Genomic DNA, 23,328 nt, shown 5'->3' on the forward strand with positions numbered 1-23,328 from the left:
AAGATTGCACAGCAAACGACCTATTGTCACTTTGCCTCAGTCAAACTAAAACAAAATGACTGGAATGAACCCTGCACGCTGAACTTGAGAACCTTTTATCCATCCACAACTATGAATGCCCAAGTTAAACTTCACCTTGTCTCATCGTCCACTTTACAGATCAGAAGTTAGCTCTGCTAAGGCACCTGGAGTTGGAACACTGAATGCCTGCATTTTTATTTTTTTAGTTTGAAAAGAACTTTTACTAATTTCTTCCTTATTTTTTGTTAAAGGCTGTACTCCAAAGTAGCAAAGAACACACAGAAATTCTCCACAGTTCCCATCCATGAGGCTGTACTCTCTTACTACCTCACACCCGCTCTGCTACTCCTCAAAATATTTTTGAGTTGTCCATGCTGTCTGTGGAGGAGCTACCGACCCTGGCTCATCCTCAAACAGTACCTAGGCATTTTCTGAGAGAAAGCTATGTGATCTGTGGCAAAACGACACAGGAAAGATACCAAGACTCAAATACTTGGACTACATCTGGACAGTGTTCGAGCACATACCTTTGCCCAGTTTAATTTTTTAGTGGGAACGCAGCTTCCAATTTGTAGACAAACTACCTCTTTCTTTCTTTCACTATTATTTTCTTCCAGTGAAGCAAGTTACTTTATTCCAATGGCGCATTCTATTCAGCTGTGTTTCTCTACTTTCTGTTTACTATTTGCCTCACAATCTCCAATCATTGTCAACTATTTCTCTATAAGCATATATTTCAAGCTGCTTTTTCACAGTGCAGCGTTTTCAGGGGTCAGCTATGTGGAACCAAATGAAAATCAGTTTTTAGCTTACTGTTATGATAGTGGTAATTGGTTACTCAAGCTGTCCTTCCTCATACTTTAGTATTTTGCATGCAGAAATGTCCATGCTGAGTACTACTAATGTCAGAGCATTACTTTTATGACTTCTTGACATTTTTTTCCTGGCTTTGTAACTTTTGATGGCCAGAACAATATGAAGACTCAGTGCCTTCCATAGGGAACACAAGCCTGCACTGAAAATTTGTCAGAAAAAGATAGTCACATCTGCCACAGTAGTATGAATCAAAGACATTGAATTTTTAATTGGGGAAGCAAGAAAAAAAACAAAGAACAATCTTCAGTAGAACCTATTGGTGTTTTTATATCTAAATATTAAACTGCAGTTTGGATCATGGATTCCATTTGTATCCTGTTTAAGTCAAGCATCTCGCATTTGTCATCACTTACAAACTATGTTTCAGTAGTGAAAGCATGATGTAAGTCTACAATCCAAAAATGCCGTCTTTTGTCTACATCATCAGTGCACTGCAAGTCACCTGAGTATTGTCCACAACTCGAGTGACTCCATATTTAGTGACAATTTCCCTTTTTAGAATTTCAACTCCTTTTGCTTTGTTCTGTCATTTTTATCAGCATTTCTGAATATTTTCTTCCTCTTTTTCCAGTCCAGCTTGCGTCATCTTAATCAGACTATTAAGTCAGAACCTAATGTAATCAAGCACAAATGTGTAGTTATGACTATGAAACAGATTTGGTTCCTGTGGAGTACTTTTCACTTTTCTACCCAAACAGGACAGGAGAAGACACACAGTGATGTGTCCAGTGATTTGTCCTGTAATATATGCCAACATACTGCACTTCATGCCAATATAATAAATCTGCAGTTGAAATTTTCCCTGACCTAATCCTGCTATACTTTGTATTATGGTAAGTTACTTGGAGAAATAGTTTACAAAATCTAGGAAGTTCCTGACACAGATATAATTTCAATAATTTAAAAATACTTCTAAAATTCTGAGGATAGTCAAACAGGGACTGATTTTAAAATCCTTGATGATGAAAATGTTTATAATTTTGAATGGTACTGAATGAAACCTACGCAGGTGTGAAATGGAAAATTGGACATGTTTCTAGAACTCATTGTTGCTGTGCAGCGCCCTCTCCTACAATTAACTTCATCTGGAATTTTGTATCCTGGAAAAATTAGAAACGGAAGGGAAACTTCTCAGGAAATTTAAGAAACTGAAACACTTGATAGTTGTGGAAGGGGAAATTGCATCTCATAAAGAGAAAAAGTGATTACTTTTATTTAAATTAGCTGTCTGCAACAAGAATGCAAGGGGAAATGCCCAGCCTTGGTTCTAGAAATTGTTTCCAAGTTTGTGAATGCTTTTTAAGAGCTGAAGCCAGTGTGATAAAGTGCTGTTCTTTCACCAGAAAGAATGTTTGCTTACTATTTCATCATCCCCTGGAGGCACAGAGAAAGAAAATAAGCACATCAGTTGTCATTATGACAGGATAAAAATGGAGCCATCATATTTCAATAACACAATGCAATGAGCAGCCCCATCGAGTGATGAATTATGGACTCTCTCTTTCACACTCAACTATAAGTTAATATTATCTCCCCAGGATAATTAGACTGAAGTTCAATTACTGACCCTGAATTACCGTGTGGGCCACTCCATGGGTTCTAACAGAGCATTTTACACATTTATCTTTTCACCTAATGCGCTAAATCTGCATTGCTCTGGTGATTAATCATACTGGGTCCCATCTAGCTCACACTATTCTTCTTGTATGGATTGGCTGGTCCCTGGAGTCCCCTTGAGCGCAATATGAGCAGGTCTATTATGCTGTGTTTTTCTGCCAATTTATGTTCTTCCTTGTGTTTTGAGATTGTGGTCACTTCTGATGTTTGCCCCCAAAAAGCAAAATACAAACACTTTCAGATAGGGAATTATCCACCTCCTTACCACAAGGAGACAGATAACTTAGTCAGTGCTGTAAAACATACCTATAAAACTCCAATTGAAACAGATAGGTCCTTTTATTTCCATGTGTAAAGATGAAAGAAGAGGAATATACAGTATGGCTCTGGAGGCATTGATCAATTTCCTGCAAGCTATGTTCTTTCTTTCCCTTGTGAGGAACAAGTTCTACTTTTGATCTACTTACTCAGAGTAAGTCCCTTGTTAATTTTTCCTCTGTCTTTTTCAGACTGTATAGAAGTAGCCTCAAATATCTCTTAATTATAAAGGGAAAAAACCAAGTTTTTATTTAGAATGCAAATGTGATAAATAAACCTCTGGATTCAGAACCCTTAGCACAGCTTATCACAATCATGTTTTCATCAATTCACTGTCTTGTTAAACATACGTTGATGATTTGAGAAAGCTAGATCATTCTACCTCACTTAATGAAAATCCTGTTTTACTCCATGAGCACTCTCAGTGAAATGAAGGAGAAGGGATTATAGGAAGAGAGTCAGAGGATCTGGATAATCAGCTATCTAAGGGATAGAAATTGAGGTCATACACTGCAAGGAATAACAGAGAATGAGACCGTCTTTTACATCACCATCTGTAAGACTTGAATAATAGGTTGCAGGGCATAGGAGTAAGTTGTAATTCACTTATCCACAGACCAGGGAAAGAGGGAGGAAGGAGAAATGCGAGGCGAAGAACAACTTTGGCAAGTGACAACATATGACATGCACACCAAGTCACAATCATAAGCAGCAAATTTAGGCTATAGCAAAAAAGATACTGTTTGAAAATGAACAGAAGCAGAGAAATGGCTAGAACTCAGAAATACCTGTATTCCCACCTCTTCCTTGGGAATAACCGCCATGGGTTAGATATCAAAAATACCATGTCAGTGCATAACTATGCTTGCTCTTAGAAAGCAATTTTGTGTTACATTATAGCCATAATTGTTACAGAGGCTAAAACCTTGCCTTGGGTGAGAAGTAGCTTTTAAACCTCCTCAATTTTTTGATTTGAATCAGTTTCAGATCAAATTTTATAGCTGATTATGTTTTCTGAATTGATCCTTCCAGTTCTAAATTTGTCTCTCTGCGTCACAATTTCTAAAAATATAATTTATTTTTAAAAGCACTAACTAGGTGTTTCTACACACAAAGGAAGAAAAGTAATAAATCTAACATCTGACAAATAGCAAGTGAGAGAACAACAGAAGAACTGCGGATGGCAATATCTAACCTCCAGGAAAAGGCATCTAGAAAAAGAATAAAACTAAGGGTGAATGAAGCACCCCTTTTATCTTCCTGCTGTGTCTGAGTTGTACTGTTTCCTTGAGTGACCCATTTGAATTCCCTCATTAAATCCTTAAATATGTTACACACAAAAGCATTAGAAACAAAAGCTGATGTTGTGACTTGTTGTAAGTTTATAATAGAACCAGTGCAATTTTGTAATGATACATAACACCTGCTGAAACTTTTTAAGTTTTCCAAATTGGTGTGATGGAACTTGCTGGCATGCTCTGAATTTCACATTGATTTATTTTGCATTCATTTGTCCTTCAGGGTGAAAGCAAAGTTATGGGCCCTGTATCCATAAAACTGTAATCAAAGCAGCCATAAATGTGGTGCGGATGAAGGAATATGGTTTTCATATGAGCATAATAACAAGTTGGTATGTGGCAGACATTTCAGGGGAGGCCAGATATCTTCAATCCTCATCAGGAGCCTTTTTTTAAATTACTTTTTTATCACAAACCAGTCGGAATCATGACTTCTATAGCATGCTGGATATCTCTCAGGGAATTTGCAGTACTTAATAGTAAAGTACTTCGTCTTTGCCAAGGTACATATATATATATATACACATATATATATGTATATATATATAAACACCATATATATATATATATAAACACCTTCACTTACCTTTCTTTCCTCTTCCCTATCACCTCCACCTGTGAGTTTGCACTTCAGCACTGTGATGCAGATGAGGCTTTACTGATGCTCAGATGGCCTCGGAGAGAAGTAGCTTAAAGCTGACTTTCCCCTAGTCCTTGCTTTGTGCCAATGGAAGGTCAGAAAGGTAAAAGAAACTATCTAACAAAATGCAAACACCAGCCTTTTTCCACCTTCATGCCGTAATACAAGAACCTGTCTTCCTAATCACCTGGAGAAACATAATCAGAGTAAAGTAACTATTTTAATCACACTTTTTTGATGACACCGTTTTTTTTTTTTTTTTCAGGAGGGACAGGGAATGTTTTCCAGACATCCTATAAGGTTCTGTACTTTTATTCAGACTGTATATCTCTGCCTTTCCTGAACTGTGCACTGGGAAAGCCTGGGGTTGTTACTTTTTTTTCCAGCTACAAGTAGCATTTTAAGCACAGATCAGTCTAGATGATGTGCTTTAGAACAGTTACAACTACAAATGATATTTTATAAAAGTATTTGATATTTAACAGAGCGTTCAACAGATAACCCATTTGGACTTCATATGCTTTAATATCCTGATGTCATGAGCCACACGTGTTTTTTTTGAAACAGAAATATTGACTTGAAAAAGTTAACCTTTTTTTCCCTATTTTCCTTGCTCTTTCACTTTTCTGTCCATTCAGCCCAGCCCTCATTACTCTTTTAAATAGGTCACTGACTTGAAAGGCAGTCCAGGATTAGGCCTTTACTGTCAACAAGCTGAACAGATCAAGACCTGCCTCATTAATTTCAACAGTAAAACTGTAGCAAAGAGCATCTTCCAACAGAGCCAAGCCTACAGAGCTCTGCATTGGCTCACCTGACAACATGGTTACTATTTCAGTTTTTATTTACTATATTAGACCATAGAGGTAGTGGCTAGAGTCAGGCAACCGTGATATGAGGAGTAACACTGCAAACCCAGGCACAGGATGAGAGAGACTGCTAATTGGGTAAGTCTGGCCACCATCTGGCAGTTGCAGCCTCCACCTAAACTCTCCAGATGTAGCTCTGAGCAGCTGGAAATAAATTCTTCCAACAGTCAACAGTAATTTATATTAAATATTTTATTCTGTTAGCTAAAGTCCGGAGAATTTTATGTGTCTGACAACCTTCTGTGAGCCAGAAGGAAGAATATAAGGAGGAGGCAGAAGATGGCAGTTAAAAGTATACTGCAGTTGTTTTCAAGACACTTGAATCACTATGCCAGCAGTTCAGTTGCATTTTCAACATGAACTTGTGAAAGCAGCTGTTGAACTTTGTCCAATATGTGTTAGCATCTGAAAAACACACACAGCTTGTATGTTTTCCTCCATGAGGATGATACTGTCTTTTAAAGACTGAAAAATCAGGATGCAAGTTCTGTTACAATACTACAGACAATAAATACTATGAAAGGTAGCAGTGGACAAATCTCTTTCTAGTGTTCTAGTTAAGTCTTCTACTATCCGTCCTACCAAATAGCCTTCCATTGATATAGTCAATTTTTTACCCCTTGTCTTTTTTTTTTTCTGACTCTATCACCGTAAGTATACACCATAGGGAATGCACATACATACGCACACAAACTGCAAGTGGCTTCTTTTTTTTGCATTTTTTTTCCCCTACTGTTCTCTCAGTGAAAGCAAAGAAACAAAAATAACTGTTCCAGAGCTGAGTATGATGATATTGTGAGGGTACAAAGGTTCTCTCAAATCTTCTATAGTTTTCTACCTGGTATAAGCCTATGTCCACCCAAATCCATGTCTATCTTTCTGCTCTTCATTTACTTCAGACTTCACTTGTGTCTGTCCAGCTCTTAAGGACGTGTAGGTTGTATTCTTTCCTAAATCTCTAAAGCACGTGTTACTGTGTTGATTTCACTAAAAGAGCAAGCTCATTCCCTGTCAATAAGAAGAACAAAGTGTGCTACAGCTCTTTAACAAAGCTCAAATTCTATCTCATAAATGGTCCCAAGGGTTTCTTTCAGTTCCATTCAGGTCCACTCGCTCAGCACATTTTCTCTCTGAATCTATAATATAATACCTAAGCTGGAACAGAAAATGGAAAGCCTGTTTTTTCTTCCCCTCCTCTCGCCCGGCCCTCAGACTTTGAGTATAATCAGACACACTGATTAGATCTGTTTTACAACACTCCATGTTACAGCCAAACTAGGTTTTTGCTACAATACCTATCCCAGTGAACCAATTTGTATAACTATGAGGTTTGCACTTGCATTTCTTTGTGAAGAGGTGTACTTACTGCCTGGAAAAATGATGTTATGTGCCGAGCAACAACATAAGTGGTTGTGTGAATGAGATGTGTTACGCTACAAGAAGACTTGCAAATAAAAACATTTTATGGGTGATGTTCAGAAGGTTTCCTTTGGTCATTCAACAGAATCTGTGTTGAAATTACTTTTACACAGATCCGTTACTGTCCTGGTCTCGCTTTTACAAGTTGTCATTAAAAGTGTGGGAAAACATGTTTCTATAAACTGGAAAGCCTTTCTTCTTCGAGCTCAGTAATCTAGCAATACTCTAAATAATGCCTGCAAGACATTTGTTGAAGCAAAATTCCAAAGAAAGTTGTGATATCCCTCATTTTAACCAAACTGGCTGCACTGGCAATAGGTGCAGGACAGGAGAGGTGCTCTCCCACTCTTGAAGATTAATCCTATGGTACAAAGCAGTACATCTTTTCTTAGGATGATGCAGCATGCTCTACAGCCTGTTCTGAAATGTGGCGCAGATGGGAAGGAATGCTCTGGCCTGAACTTTTTCCTGTCTCTTTTGGATGGCAACCACATCTTCTGGGTAGAAACAGTACCTGGTTTTCCTCAACAGCAGGTACCACAACTAGGTAGTCTTCTCCTATATGCTACTGCTAAAGATGTTCTGGTCCTATGTAGTCAGATTGCTGTAATTAGACCACATTGACACACATGTTAAATTTAATTTTGCAGTTAAGTTTCTCTTTTTCTTGCACACACTCTTATATCAACAACAAAAAACAATAACACCTTTGTGTGCCAGTTCTTCCTATTGTACAAGTACTAAATAGATAGGTTTTTAGCATTCCTATTTTCCCAACGTTAGCTTCTTACCAGAGGGATACTTATATTCTTTCTCTTCATGGTAATCTTGAACTTCTTCAGTGAAATCTAAGTACTGAAATGTCTGATTTATTAGAATCTTCTAGAATGTCCAGGACACGTTCAGAAAGTCATTGTAATAACTGAATAGTTAAGAACCAAGAACGCAACTACACTCTCCATTTCTTCCTCAAACAATGAATACAAGAGCTTGTCAGCTGTTCAGATGTTTTTTTTTCTTCTGTTTTACAATTCAGCTCCGAAGGTATCTTAGACTGGAATCAATGCTGCAGCTATTTCAGGAACACATTTTTTAAGGAACATTTATGTCATCATTTATTATCTTGATTCTTTATAACCAAGAACCAGCCAAAGTATACCTGCTTACAATGTGGTGGATTTATTGGTATCTGTAGTATAGTATGTTTTATAGGTTTGGTTAATCCAGGAGAAAGGTTAGCCTGAGTTGACAAGACTAAAAGAAATATTGAAAAGAAGATCAGATCCTATGGGATTTCCCAATATTTATTAGTGATTGACTGATCTTACATAGATTACAATACAATGGACTTAGATGAGTTAATTTATTCTTGAGTTTCCTTCTCTTCTTGGATAGTTCAAAACCTCTGCTAGTATACAGTAAACCATATGTTACATAAATTCAGGATCTGAACATTTTTCTTGAATCTGCTTCATTTTCTTGCAACTGAAACATCTAACCCCCAAAATGACGAACCTTATGGGAAACGAGTTTTGTGTTTTCTTTGAAAATAAATACCACAAAGCATACCATTTACCATCAATGATGATATAGTAAAGATTGTCCATGAAATTAACCTAAACAATCAAGTCATCCTTTCAGGGTTTTTTTTTTATTTCAGTTGCTGACTGGCATTGTCACATTTCAGAAAATTGAATTCAGCTTTATGAAACATATGTTTAAAAGTTGTACCCTTTCAATAATTATGCTATAACATCCCTATTTTATGCAAAGCTAACTAGATATTGTCATATTAAAATAACAAATCCAATTCATTGCTTATGAAACACATGTTTAAAAAAATAAAAGGCACACTTTAATTATTTCAAGAGTGTTCAGACTGGCTCACCAGCCTACTGAATATTGCATTTGTTTAAAACTCAATCATGCAAAATGAAGACTCGATTTGAAAAATTTTAATAAAGATAACCAGACTATCATTATATCATTTGAATGCTAATCGGTGCTTTCATTCAGTGGAGGGAGCAGTGATAGTGTCAACTTTGCTGGAGGCTCTTTATTTCGCAATAAAAACATTTACATTCTAATGATTTTATTAAAGCATAGTAGCTGTCAGCATCCCCAGATGACTCCCTGGCAAACTGTATCAGTTATCAACTCATATTGCCTTTATCAAAACCACCCACTGGTGAGTCTAGGCCTGCCACAATGAGATGTCTATTGCTCGGAGAGCTGGTATTTAATCATTTCTTCTACAGTATTGTTCTGCTTACAGTGCATAAATAAGTGCTTCAAATAACCCCAGAGTGCTACTGACAATGAAACAAAGTATCAGTCCTATTTATCTTTCCCACATTCTTCAGAAACCTTCTTCTCCACTTCTTTTTTTCCCCTTTTTTATTATTTTGTTGTTGCAGGCACTTTTTTATTCACTCTAACCTATCATCATTCAACAGCTCTGAATTTCTTCATGATGAGCAGTAGGACTCACAGAAAGAGTCAAAGAAGGTGATCTTTTTTTTGTGCTAGGAAGTAATATAATGAATATGGGAAACAACTGGATTAAAAGTGATAGGTGGACTCTGAGGCAGTGTTGACCTTAACAGAAAAAAACAAGAGGGAAGGAAAAAAACCCAAACCCCAGGGTTGCCATTTTATATCTCAAAACAGAAAGCATGTTGCTTATGTAAACAGAGAAGGGGGGAAAAAAGGGTGGGGGTGGTAAGCACAAGTTGTAAACCTTCTGGGCAGACCTTGTCAACTTTCTGCTATGGAACACTAAATATAAACAGATGCATGCCATACATTGCCAGATATTTCTGTTTCTGACTAAGCAATGCTGATCTAAGGACAGCTGTCTTAACGGTGATAAAAATGCATCAGCCCTCAGCATATATACACATCCGTTTTGAAAAGAAATTCTTTCTCTGGCCTTCGTTCACTCTGTTTTTCACTCAGAAAATCAGCATAGATAATAGTTCTCTGAGGACTCCTTTCTCAGCTGGGCCAGCTAAAATTGTCTTGATGTCATTGCGTAAACCGTCTCTTAATTTGGTGGTAGTGAAAACCAGTTGTAGCTGTGTAACCTCTTGGAATAATTTTCTGAAACCTTCAGCAGAGATTAGCTGTAAATGTTTGTTTTATTTTTGTGTTAGCCCAGCTCATTCTGACAGACAACAGAGTGACAGTGTACTAGGTGGGGTCTTGTGAGCTCAATGTCCTAACATTTGACTTTCTGCTTAAACTGCTGAACAACAGTTCTGATCCACTGGGATATTTTCCTTGCAGAAAATATCATCACATCCTTTTGGTTTATGGCAGCTGTCCATCTACCCAGTCATATTATTATCCATTCTCCAGTGAAGTGTTTAGTATCAACATCAGAATGTACCACGCAAATCAATAACATATTGCTGTAATTACATTTCTCGGGCCGGAAAATCAAATACGGTTTGCAGTATTTGGCTGAAATGGCATAAATATGCAAAGTCTATTGCTCAGCTGGTCTACTGGTAACAGATCTATTTTAAATCTAGATCCAGATTTTGTTTCTGACTCTGCTTCTGATTTGCTCTGCCGCCCTGGGCAAATCACATTGCCTCCATCTGTAAAAGCAGATGATAACTGATCAAAGGCCCTATCTTTGACCAGGGTGTGTAATCACAGCCTAAAATGGAGACAGATTTTGAAAGGGCACACAGAGACAGAGAAGCAAAGAAAGTCAGCATTGCTAATGTCTGAATGAGAGTTGGATACGATATCTAGACTTCATCATAAGTGTGCCTGGGAGTATTACCCAGGCTGGGAATACATCATGCCAGAAGGAAGCATGATTTTGGCCTCCACTGCTGTTCCTTCCAACCTCACTGCAATTCCACATCCTCTCATGAAGTTTTAAGACCTGAAGAGGGTTTTCTAACTTTGAAATGTTCTGCTCCTGCTCCTAATGTTTTTCTGTTTTAAAACTACTGAAAGTTCCTGTATTTTCCTAATCTAAAAAAGCACTATCCAGGTCAACAAACATACAGCTGCATTTAGTAAAGAGAGAAAAATGACTGGCTCCTTTAAAATGTACTTCACATTTTCTCCATTTGATCTTGATACAAGGCTCAGGGCTTCTGTTTGACCCTGTCCTGCTCACTTTATACTGAAGAGCTATTGACCTGACCTCTTTGATATGTCTATGTTGACAAATACACAGTCTGACAAACAAGGTCCTGATACAGAGTCCTTCAAACATAGCAGCAGTACTTCAAACACCCTTCAAGCTGCTATTCAGATGAAGATGCTGCCAGAACACGTTTAATTTTTTTATAAGGTGAACAGCATACCACCATTTTAGAAATAAATCCTCCCCAAAATAGAAATGAAATTTTATCAAAATGCATTTATTATTGTTTTCCCAGGTACAGCTTTGGAATGTTATTTCAGCTGTAGCTTTATAAAGGAGTGCATTTATCAGTATTGAACAGAAGTGGTTTTATAACATTGGATGAAAGATATTGCAGAGTCGACTGAGGATCCATTACTGAGCTCAACATCATTTTTATACAAGTATTATTCCTTTTATTAATTATCTTGTCACATAAAAGTTGTCATTGCTTACTATCAGTAAATACATGCATTCTTTTGAAGGAAGAAAAAGCCATACAGCTATTATTTTCATTTCATAGGGCAGAAAAACTGCCAATTTCAGTTATTTAAAACAAAGGGATTAAAGAAATGGGATGGCTCAAAGGTGATCTGCAATTTAGATTGCCTATGTAGATGCTCTTTGAGGAACTTATTGTTTTGTGTTACGTATTTTAAAAAGTGAGATTTGTGAATTTATCTGTGAAAAGAACATGCCCAGTATAAGTATTTCCTTTACCAATTTAATTGTGCATAAATCTATCTAAACAATAACATTTTTTCCTAAATGTATATAATAATAGGCCAAAGTTGCTGCAGGATGTGCTCCAGTGGATTTCTGATTACACTACTTTCAAGGCAGATGTAAGATGCAGCAATCTTCTATTACTTAATAGAGCTCAAACAAACAAGAATTGAGAGAAATATATGTTGATTGTATAGAAATCATGCCATGATAATTTTGAATTTGACAATGTGTTATTCGTCCACTTACAACTAGGACTGTCTAGCAGAATTAGATTCCTCTAAAATGGCCCACGCTTCATCAGCAAGCTACAGACTTCAAAAGATGTGATAGAAGCTGAGTTCTTGCTGAGAGACACACTAATCGCTTCTTATTTTTTTCTCTGACGTATTTATGGAGCAGAAAAGTTGTAAGAGGACTTTCACAATCTTTACATTACCAAGAAGATTCCTTCTTTTGTGCAGTGGAGTCAAGGATGGAAGAAATTCCAGAAAATGTATTTTCTTTTTGGAGATAAATCCTGAAACACTCAAGAAAACACACTTTTCTTTGAGGAATAGCAGACTGCGGCATACAAGGCTGATAAGACTGAACTCTTACTTCCCTTCTACTTTCATTAGTAGGACAGACTGTCATCAGACAAATCCTTGAGATGGAGAAGAGAGTCTGCAAAACAAAACCTGTTTTCACTCTAGCTCTAACTCTGAGCCAACCTTACGACTACAGGAAGTGGAATCAGGAGATAGGTGAGAATGGGAGCAGTGCTCATTCAAGGGATGCCGAAAGAGACTATTTTAAGAGAAGCACTAAGTAGGCTCCAGATCTTTTTTCTTCATGAAACATACAAGTTTATTGTACTTTATATTAGCCACGTCCATTTTCTGTTCAACCTTATTGCTTGCAACTCTGAGAAGTACCACAGCTATCCATGCCACGGATGGATAAAGAAAATACAGAGGGATACCAGTTAAACCTCACAGATACTGAAACCTCCTCCCTGTGATTTCAGACAGAATGTTATATGAATAATAACCTTAGAATTGCATAATCTAAAGAACTGTCATAGTACACATTCTTTGTGTCATTCCTCCTTGATTTATGAAGTGACTGTAATGACATCACTCAATAACATATATAAGTGGTAGTAATCTTTTCTGTTTTCTGTTACCATTTTGATATTTGCTGCTGCAGATATTGTAACAACAAAAAAACTACAAAAACCTCATTTTTTTCATTACTTGTATTTTATTTAATTACTTAACACAAAATGGTATAATTGAAAGAGTAATTCTAGTAATGTTAACATAATCATATCGTCTGCTCAAGTCTTTTGCTCATTTTGGCTACTTTGGAACTAACATAATTTCTTTTGACTTCCACTGCAGATAGAGCGTTTCCAGAAGTAAACAAGGAATATGTATGTCAACCCAAAGAGTTTTGTTTGCTCATTCAAAAAATGAGTTGTTCTTAAAACTGGTATGATAAATAACAGATGATATTCAACTAAAAGTAATTATATATGTAGTCATCTCAGTATGTTTGTCAATGCTCAGCACCAAAGACATTACAAAAAAAGTACACCACATTAAGAGACCTGTAGAAAAACTAGAAGAATCTTCCCAAAATACATTTTTAGATCTATACTCATTCACATATTAGTGGTGACTTAATAACAAGAAAAAAAGCATGAGTAAATAGAATCACAAAATCATAGAATCAAAAAATCATAGAATCACAGAATCATAGAATAGTTTGGGTTGGAAGGGACCTTAAAGATTATCCAGTTCCAACTTCCCTGCCATGGACAGGAACACCTCCCACTAGATCAGGCTGCCCAAGGCCCCATCCAGCCTGGCCTTGAACAACTCCAGGGATAGGTCATGCATGGCTTCTCTGGGCAACCTGTGCCAGTGCCTCACCACTCTCATGATGAAGAAATTCTTCCTTATGTCTAGTCTAAATCTGCCCCCTCCAGTTTATACTCATTGCCCCTCATCCTATCACTACAAGCCTTTGTGAACAGTCCCTCCCCAGCTTTCCTGTAGCCCCTTCAGGTTCTGTAATTAATTCCTCTCTTTCTGTAGGCAGCAGCCAAAGCTATATCATACTCAGTAGAGACCCTTAGAAGATATTTCTACACTTTGGAAAAAGAGTTTTAAAACCGTGTGTACTGTTACTCAGCTGAGAAAGCATGACATTAGCAGACGGTCTCTCCATTTCATAGGAAGTGCTTCTCACACTTTACTTGCTTTCTGAGTCAATTCCTGTTTTTCTGATTTTAAAAAGGTTGCAGACTCTGAAGTACATGTGAATGTGAAACAGGTTATTGACTCCTTTAGGAGAGCTGAAAAGAAAACAACTAATGTGGTCAGCATACTGTTTGAGAAGTTTTTGACTGAAAGGTGTAATTTTATAAAACTGAAACATATAATGGAAATAGGGATTTTCACCATTTTTAAATAGAAAATAGATTTTTTTTTTTCTCCCTTTGTATTAAATGAGATAAAATGAGCACTTTTTCGACCTTTTTGGTCTCTCACTGAAACACATAGATTATTGCATTAATTTTAATATTATAAATAGGTACATAGTGGTACCTATATAGGTACATCTATATTTTTATGCATACATTTAGTCTATGTAATTAATACTCACATGAAACAGAAAGGTTTATTGAAGGAAATATTTCATTGTTTCCAACTGCATTTTTTGGAGAATTTTTATTTGATAAATTTTTTGGAATGTTAAATTTTTGTTCTGTTTGAAATGAAACACCTCAAAATATTACAGTTAATTGAGTTCTAAAATGATCTAACATCAAATATCTTAAAAAGATGGGATTTATATTTGTACAACTGGGTAAATATCATAGCTTCCCAGGTGAAAACAGTCCTCATTCTATTCACAGAAAACCTGGGATGTTCTAGGCAGGGGTTTATCTCATAAGTGTTGTTTTTAAACAATTATCAAAAGGTGTATTGTTCCACTATGGCAATAAAGATAATTTTAACTGAGTTTCATTTGAAGTTAATGAGACTATTCATATGATTTAGGCAACTATTTGAACATTAAGTTGGGCCAACTTTAAAAGAAAAAAAAAAAAAACCCTCCTGAAACTGGTTTAAAATATGTTTAATGTTTTAATAAAATAAAAATTAAAGGTCTTTTTGCGGAAATTAATTTCTAAAAACAATAATTGTGAACAAATTTACAAATATAGACATACAGCTAGCTGTTTAAATCACATCCATCTTTTTTTTCTCACCTGGTGTTTTCACAAGATTTTATGCTTTAGAAACCATAGCATGACACTTTAAACACATATAATCTAAATACTACTTTTCCACTTGAACTAATGATGTGCAAAACTGTAGCAGACAAAGAACATTCATTTGCGATAAATCAAAAGGCTCTGCGCTTTATATAATTCCACATAAATACATATTAAAAGAAGCTATTAATGTTGCAAAGTCAAGCATTCGAAAACTAGAAAACCACAGAATTAAAATTGCTTATGCAACCTTAATTTACTCCTTCAGTGTATATATTATTATTAAGACGGTAATAATGCAGTCAGATTCTACTTTTTTCCCCCACCCATGGGAATCTTGCCTCATAAAACGGATAATGTTTTCTAACAAATAATTATTGACTGTACTGTTTCCCCTCACCAGTCAATGTACATTCTCCAGGACACACCTGTTTATTCAAGGCTCTTGTGAAGATGTATTGATGAACATCCTTCATGGCTTACATGTAGTACTGATCATTTGCATACAGGTACTTAACAAACATAAGGGAATTTATCCCCCTGCAAAAGGAACTAGGCTGGAATGAGATTCATGTCAAACATACTTCCAAATATGGATGCTGAATTTTGAGAGGCCTGATGCCTAAACTTTTTTCAAAGACTTAAATAGATAACATTTTCTGAACTAAAATGATGATTTCTATTTGCTGCAATTGCAGCGGTGAATTCTCAGCGGTTATGCCAATCAAGTCCTTGGGTCTCCAATCATCCAACCAAGGATCCCAGAGGAACTCACAGATAGTGATCTCATGAAAAAAATCTAGTAAAATTTCTTGCCCCAGAACATAGAGGAACTCTGCAACATAGTCACAAGCAGTCTCTGAAGCTAAGATTTGAATATTGACAGCATGAGCCTGTGGGTCAATGGAATCTTAAGAGTTAGTCAGCTCACCCTGATAATCATACATGCTGAACTGAGTAGCCCTTCAGTTGCCACCAACTGGATTACATATATTATAATTAGCTGAGTACAAGGCTTGCTGCAGCACCTAGTCCACATGTAGGTACCTAAATTTAGCTGTCTAAATCTGCAAGTTGAAATCCACTACAGTTTTCTCACATGAAAGCCATGAAAATATTCCATTTCTTCCTTCCCTTGACTCCCTTAATATTAATTAACAAAGCTTAGGTGATATTTAGGAAACAACATAATGCCTGTTAACATAGCTCACCTTTCCCTGGAAATTCCTGGAAATCTTTTCCTTGATACTGCCAGCAATTCCCAATTAACCTCTTTGTCCTTAGCTAAATTTAGCCTTTATAAATGCCTAGCTACATTTTGTCTTTGCTTTTCATAGATTTTCTGTGAATCACTTCCAATTTTTCTTTAGAATCCTTCTCCAGTCTTCCTTTGACTCTTATTCTTCTATCTCATTCTTAATAATTTTCAATTCATCACATTCTCCTGTTCTTTTGACAAAAAGGACCGTTCCACTCACTTGAACCAATCCACTGTCCTTTTCCTCATCCTAATCTGTCAGACCACATGCTCTAACAATCCATCACTAGCTCCCATTCAGACGACAGCCAAGTTGTTGACCATATTTTTTTTCACTAGCCTATAGATGAATTTGTAAAGGTTTTCAAAAGGAAACAAACAGTACACTTTATTTTCCTGCCATTCTTACAGTCCAAATCCTGTAGAATACATAGTTTTCTGTCTAAAAGACTTTTTAGCTTGGGCTAAGCAAATAATCTTTCAAATTTTAGAATATTTCTGGAACAACTCAATCATTATGGCTTTTGCAAAATAATTCAACTTTATGTATTCAATTAGGAAAAGACATTTAATCCCAGATAACACTGTAAGGTTATTTACATGCATAGAGCTCTTGGGGCAAATGTCGAGTAGTTTTGATAATAAGCAGAGCTATCCATCCCACTGGTAATTACTGAACTTCAACATATATCCTTAGCATACAGGTAAATGAAACCTAATTAAAATTGCCATTACTCTTACCATTCCTGGTAAAGGTCTGTTCTTATATCTTCTAAAATCATTTACTCTAAGGGCTATAGCACATGGTCTTACATGTTCAAAAATATTCTATCCAAAGGACAGTGAAAACGGGTGTGTGCTGAACTCTGATCTCCCTCTCTGATTTAAAGCCATAAACCTGGAGGCATTAAAAGTAAGTTAATACTTGTTGAAAAAAAAAATTACAAATGTTTTTAAAAGGTAATTAGTGAATAATACCTTTAGTTACTTTGCCCTCTTCCTTTCTCATTGAACTTGACCCTGTTGTCTATAGGAAGCATTATAAATTTTGAAAGTCTCCCATGAATTGGACATTTTAATGAACTACTCACAGCAGTCACCTGTCAGTGGCCAATGTATTGGAGAGAGTGAGTGAAAATTTATCTCTCCTGCACAATATGTAACACTACTTTTCACAGAGACCTGGGCTAATTTAACTCTGCTCTTTTCTGAATTAACAAGGCTTGTCTTCAAACCTTTCAACATAGGAGCATTCTGTTCTGTTATTATTTTAGCGCTCGCCTTCCCACCCTCCCTCAGGACGTGCATTGTTTAATCCATCTGGAGCCTTAGTAACCAAGTTCCCCTGCTCTCCCTGACCCCAGTGATTTATGTTTCATATTTTATGCTGTGGTTGGTCTTTTGCCACTTATATTCCCCCTCCTTCTCCTGGTCAATCTTTTTTTTTTTTCCTTCTTCTCTCCCTTATTTTAGGAGGAAGGATAAATATTTGACAAGTGGACTGTTTGTCATGCAAGCCCTAACACAGTTACAGTTAGAGAGGGGAATAATTCAATCTGCCAAGACTTAAACGCTGATAGATCATTGGCTGTTGCTAGGCCAAGGGTTGTGCCACTCATAATTTTTCCCACTGATACAACTATTTTATGGAATATGACATACATCTTTAGGTGTTAAATCATCCCTAGAATAATTTGTCTGTCAGGAATCAAAGTGAAAGGAAATAAAATACCAGAGCACAGAGTCATATTGCTAAATCTCCTGTTCCACAGAGGCTCATGCTTGCACTTTAGTGTGTGGTCGTATCTGTGTCTTTAAATAAAACAACATGCACAGGGAGGGAAGGAAACCATGAAGGAAGAGCAGAAGGAAAAGCATTTGCATTGTGAATGCTGGATTCACAATCAGTCTCTGTTCTTGTTGTGCCTTCCTTACTCCCCATTCCTCATATCCTTCTTATCAGATCTCATGTTTAATGCCCGCCCTGAACCCCCCGTCCCACACCCACAAATCTGACTGAGCACAATAGCACTGATAAAATGGAAGCAAATTTCTTCTATTAGTGACTGACAGCAATTTGAACAAAATGAAGTTGTACCGTGATATCGTTATATATACAAGGTGCAAATAACCTAGTTTGAATAATCACAGCCTCTGTCCTTTTAAATGATTTTTCTCCCCCATTTAAAGGGAGGCCTTTGATGTGATAATATTAATTCCCTCTGTGCTTGGAGGAAGAAAAAAAAAAAAAAACTAGGAGAAGCGGAAATTAAATGAGTAATGCAATGTCAGTCAATCTTTTAAACCAGGGCCTTATTAACAGCTAATCATTTTGTCATTTTGTCGCTCAAAGTAATGAATTTGATAGGAGGAGAAGGGAATGTTTTATGTTTATTTTTATTAGTTTTAAACAGGAACAGTTGTGGAAATATTATATTATCAAGACTTGCAGCATTTAAGTGGTTTCTGTTCAGCATATCACTATTTTTCTTCCCTGCCAGTATCTGATTGCCATAATTTTGAATAATCTGCTTGTCTTTAAAAAAAAAATTGAAAAGGATATTCATCTCAGGCATAGCACAGGGTTCCACCATTGCAGATGCGTTAGGCTTTTGTTAGGTATTTCTTTACATCCTATTTATTCAGAAGTATCTAAGTAATTAATCGCTAGCAGGATAGTTATACAGCTGAAAAGAACAGTATATATTTCTCAGCCAGCAGTGTCTGAAGATCAGAAAAAATACAAGGAAAATCCCACAAATAGCTTCCTATTTCTGAAAGTGCAATGCGGGATTTTGTTTTATTTTAAAATTCTGTAGGCTTCAGCTACACGTTAAACAGGTACTAGTAGAATGCATTAAAAATCTGTTGCTCAGGATGGATTCTCTATTAGTGTCCCTGCAGCATTCTCCTTTGAAATGGCAGGAGTGACCTCTGAATTTGGGCTCTGGAGGACTCTCAAATTAAGTGTCTTGAATATGGTGCCATTATAAGTTTTGATCTAATGTCAGTGGGAGTTTCCCATCAGCAAAACCTGCAATGTTGGACACACAGAAAATATAAGAACCCACAAATCTCTTATGGGACTACAAATTTTGGTGTACCTCAATGTTCCCTTTCATATGCTTCCATTACATCTATGCATTTATTTATTTTATATTTAATTGCCATGTACACACTTCTTTTAGAGCTATATTTTAAAGACTATAGAATGGATCACGACTCTAGAGAAGTACAGCAAGAAATAGTCTCTGATCTCCAGCTCAAGGCCAGCCTCCATTAACCATGAGCTAAGTTATCAAGCAAATCAATACCTAGTGACCTAGGATATCTGGTGATTTACTTACTCATTGACTGAAAAGTAATTGAGTTAGAGTACACATGAAAATACTTCTCTGGCATTACCAAAAGTTCCAATTTATTTTTTATTTTCAAATACAAATACTCTGCTCTACTCAAATTATAAAAACATAGTTATAGATATACCCTACTATCAGATAGTTTGAAAACTTAAGGATTGTACATTCTGGTGAAATTTGCCAATGGCTGGGAATAAAGTACCATACTATTGCACTATTTCAAGTTACAGAATTGAAGTAGAAACTAAGTAGTTTTTACAAAACACTGAACCAAAGCCTACGGATGACTCCTGCTTGAGTCCTTGAGTCATCAGTTGTTCTCTGCCCAAAAATTTCAGACATATCCACAAGTTTAATAAATTGATACACATATCAACTGTGACCACAGTAATGGTCATCATACCTACTCAGCCTGTGGCAAATATGTGATGAAACCTACCCGCTGAAAAATTGGTGGAAGAAAACTCTATGCATTTGTTATATCTCACATTTTTAGTGGTCTAGGAATACACACAGATTTCTCAAAGGTCTACTGACAAATGTTAGTTTAGCTAAGCTGTGGTAATGAACTAGCTTGTCGCAGTCTTAAACATGGCATGGTATTTGAGCAACAACCCTTCCAACTCTCTGGGTCAGCTGATGTTCTATTTATCTGTTTTCAGGAATGAGGAAAATGGAATAAGTGGAATATGAAATACTTCTATCATTGCAGGCATTTTAAAGACACTATGCGAGTGTAAACCACTACCATATGGCAATCATCCTGTGGCTTTTCAGTGAAATCATTACTTGTGAGCCTGTCCTAATAGTGACTCCTCCCTTTAATTATTGTTACATATCTATGTGTCTTTTATGCTATACAAAGAATGCCCTTATGGGACATGATTGCTGCCATTAAGTTGTTGATGCAGTTGATTACTGCTTTAGGCTATTCATTCAGTGTCTGCTCTCCTCAGAGAAGCTTGTCCAGAGATTCTTCTAAGGCAGTTTCTGTTCAGAAGACGGAAAAACCTTCAAAGCGTTACAACAGATATTATTTCCTTTCTGTTTGTAGGGAGTAAAGACATGAAAGAAATAGCTGGATCCATAATCTACAGCACATTCAGAAAAATAAATAAACTTTGCAAGTTGCTCTATAACTACTTGGAACTGAAATTTTGATAGTGAAACATATAGTCACGGAATCAGAGAATAATTTAGGTTGCAAAACAACTCTGGATGTTGCCTAAGGGCCAACACGGATCAGGTGGTTCAAGGTCATGTCTGGTCAAGTTCTGCACATCTCTGTGGATGGAGACTCCACAGTCTCATCAGTCACTCATCAGTCCAGTGTTTGGCAAGGCCTTAAGACTGAATCTCAATTTTCAGCAACTGAAACCAAATAACATATTGATAATGAACTGGGGAAAAAAATTCAACTCCAAATGTATATTTATTCTTCACCAAAAAAAAGTTGAAATTTGCCTACAGAATTGTTTACTTTTTAATCAAAAGTCTTTTCTGAACCAAGAGTTTCTGATAGTCTCAGTCTACATTTTGAACATTTATACTTCAAGTTTTAGGATTAATCAGAAAAGCTGACTTTTAGGTTAAAAAGCTGATTTAAAATCCATTTCATGAAAAGAAGCTTCAGCTATCTCTGTTATAAGAAACCTGCAAAGTGGCCACATGAGTCTGAGAACAGAAATATCAAATATCATTGCTAAATTCAATATTTAGACTGGAATTTTGGATATGCACACTTCAAGTAAGAAATGTTTGTCAGCAAAGGGTATCCACATCCTTTTGAATATTCTCTTATGTACTACACATTCTTCATTTGCTATTAGAAAATGACACATCACTTGATACACATTTACAAATACATATTTGCTGCAAATATTCAGTGCATTGTTAATATACAGCCAATTTACTGCACATGCAAACTTTCTCCAAATGAGGAGTCATCATTAGGAATGCTGCTATTATCGTTAGAATACAAAATGTGGGATCATAAAGTAAAAATTTGCACTAATTTTCTCCTAATCATTCCTTGGTTCTTCATAATCAAGTTTCTTTTTTTTTTTTTCCAAGTACCATCTCTCAGTACAACAAGATTCTTATTTTTGCCCCAATCTCTTTCTCATATTTAGAGGTGGCTGAACTCATCCCTGCATGGAATTTGGGCTTGGTTATTTTCTAGCCAGGAGGCAAAAGTTCAAGAAACTGAGGACGGCCACTGGAACACATTTATTTGTATATATGCAATTGCAGATTATTGTATTTTGCCCAAGCACACACAGAATTTCACTACAGCACTTCATACTTCAGAAGGTTTATCTTTATTAAGAAAATTATTTCTGGTCCATTTTATTCCTTTTGATTCCTTAAAATTTTCCATCTGAAAGACAAGGAGTATGTTTTACAGAATATAATGTTATTTTCTGACAATTCACATTTTCAAAAAAATACCTGTATGTGTTTGTGTGTATCAATACCCGTATATGTTTGAATATTAATAGTGACTTAAATAGAGAAAGCTAGGTATATGTGTAAATAAGGGAGTCTGTGAGCAAGGATATGCACTGATGAGAACACTGGAGGAGCAAATCATTTCAGAACACGTGCAGGGACAAAAGTTGGTACAGCTGGGGGAACAGAATTATTTTTCTACAGAAAAGCGCCATGATTTTACTATTTTATTGCAGCATTATTATTTGAATAACTTGTATTAATGCCAGGCACAAGCAGATATATTTGGCTGACATGATTGAAAACACTTAGTGTAGAGATCTAGAACTGGAATGTAGGATGTAGTACTCATTTCCTAAGCTGTTGTACAGATACTGTGAGGCATTTCTGTAACATCTAGGCCAAGAATTCTGAAAATAGAAGACTAAACTTAGATTCTTAAAGTCTATATTTACATACAAAAATAAATGATTTAAAAAATATATATTGATGCCCCAAAATATTTAATCTCCACTATAATTCTTGAGTTCTCAAGAGTTCTGAAAATCAGGCCATCTGTCTATATGACTGAATATTGGGGTTTAGGAGCTTAAATTCGGGTTTACCCTTTTGCAAATCTTAGCCATAGATCCAAATGTATGTCCAACAGAAATCAGTGAGCTTTGTCTCTGTTTTAAATGAGAATAGTATGTCCTTCCGTAAAAGATAATTCAGTTCACAGTAGCATAATATATAGACAGCTTGTGCAAATTTGAAATTTTGTCACTGTCTTATAGGCAGTTGAATGAAACACTGAGCCTGATAAATCATAAAACCAAGTGGGCTTTCTCCCTGTAGCTGGACAGACTTGAAATGCCAAAACTATAAAATGCAGACTACTAGTTTGTAACTTTTTCTCTAATCATCTCAATAAGCACTATTAAATGGAAAGTCATGGAATGCCCCTGATTTAATACAGAATAATATTTCAAAGTCCATATTCCTTCAGTACGCTTTGTTTAGTCATTTAAATCATCATTATGGATGACTTTCTGTACAGAGTTAAGAGAGGGAGA

The sequence above is a fragment of the Cuculus canorus genome, chromosome 2 (assembly GCF_017976375.1).
Source record: "Cuculus canorus isolate bCucCan1 chromosome 2, bCucCan1.pri, whole genome shotgun sequence".
Classification (NCBI taxonomy): domain Eukaryota; kingdom Metazoa; phylum Chordata; class Aves; order Cuculiformes; family Cuculidae; genus Cuculus; species Cuculus canorus.